We start from the raw sequence: 859 nt of genomic DNA, 5'->3' as shown, positions 1-859 counted from the left end.
CAGAGAAGGGCTTACTAGGTCCGCGGCTGGCAGGCAACTAGCAAAGCCCCGAGCGGAGCCCCGTTGTGTCTGACCACAAAGCCCCTGTCCCTGACCTCTAAGCTGTATTTACTTTGGCAACGTACAAAGTGCTGAGGGCAGTCCTGGCACACACAGGGCGTTTTGTTTACCACCGCCAGCCCTCTGCATTCGAGAGGACTGTCAAGTGGGCTTTGAAGGCCGACTCGCTAGCTTCCAGTCGGCGAGTCCACTCCACTTTCCACTGATCCCGGCTCCAGGGTTTCCCTCATCGAGGTTTAGGCGTGAGATGAAAAATGCACCCTTCTTCACTCCTTTATTCTTTCTCCCCCGCAATTCCGGGGAGAATGACGCAGGAGTCGAAGGCGCGCCTAGGAAGTCTCCGCCCCCGGAACGGCCGGGCAGCGCGGAGGCCTCCACGACCCTGAGTTGGGAGGAGCCTGTTTCCGGTCGGACCACGTTCCTGAGCGCACCCAGACGCCGCGCCTGCGCGCTCGGCCCGTTGCGGCGCCGGCCCTGCGGACGTGCGCTCGCTTACCTCACGGCGCTTGGGCCCTGAGGTTCGCGGCCCGCGGGCCCTGGACAGCTCCAGGTGCGTGAGGAAGACGCCAGAGACCCGGGTGCGAGGTGGAGCGACCCCCGGGGAGGGTCGGACGCGCCTCGACTCAGCCAAGGTGCCCGGGGACCCAAAGCGGGGGCTCCGCGACCTCCGCTCGGGCTCCTTTTTCTTTCCTCGCTTCCCCGCCTCTCGAGTGCGCCTCCCGCGGAGCAGGAATCGGAGAGGAAAGCGCAGAAGGGATGCTTTCCCCGGCTGTGGGTTGCAACGCAGGTGGCTTTCCTG

General features: G+C 64.6%; 1 protein-coding gene across 6 annotated transcripts in view; it reads left to right on the top strand.

Moving 5' to 3' along the window:
* Nucleotides 1–491: 491 nt before the first annotated feature.
* ZNF770 (zinc finger protein 770) overlaps nt 492–859 on the top strand; it is a 9198-nt gene continuing 8830 nt past the window's right edge. For 3 of the 6 annotated variants that reach the window (XM_008065893.2, XM_021716450.1, XM_008065895.2), the window contains exon 1: nt 765–847. The gene's annotated coding sequence lies outside the window, so the exon portion shown is untranslated. Of the gene's footprint in view, nt 693–764; nt 848–859 lie in introns of those variants that run through there. The other 3 variants (XM_008065892.2, XM_021716449.1, XM_021716451.1) reach the window with 3 other exon arrangements.

This window comes from Carlito syrichta, unplaced genomic scaffold (genome assembly GCF_000164805.1).
Source record: "Carlito syrichta isolate Samal-C Ts95f unplaced genomic scaffold, Tarsius_syrichta-2.0.1 Scaffold308818, whole genome shotgun sequence".
Taxonomy (NCBI): domain Eukaryota; kingdom Metazoa; phylum Chordata; class Mammalia; order Primates; family Tarsiidae; genus Carlito; species Carlito syrichta.
Note: the sequence above shows the minus strand (reverse complement) of the source record. Positions and strands in the feature narration are given on the sequence as shown.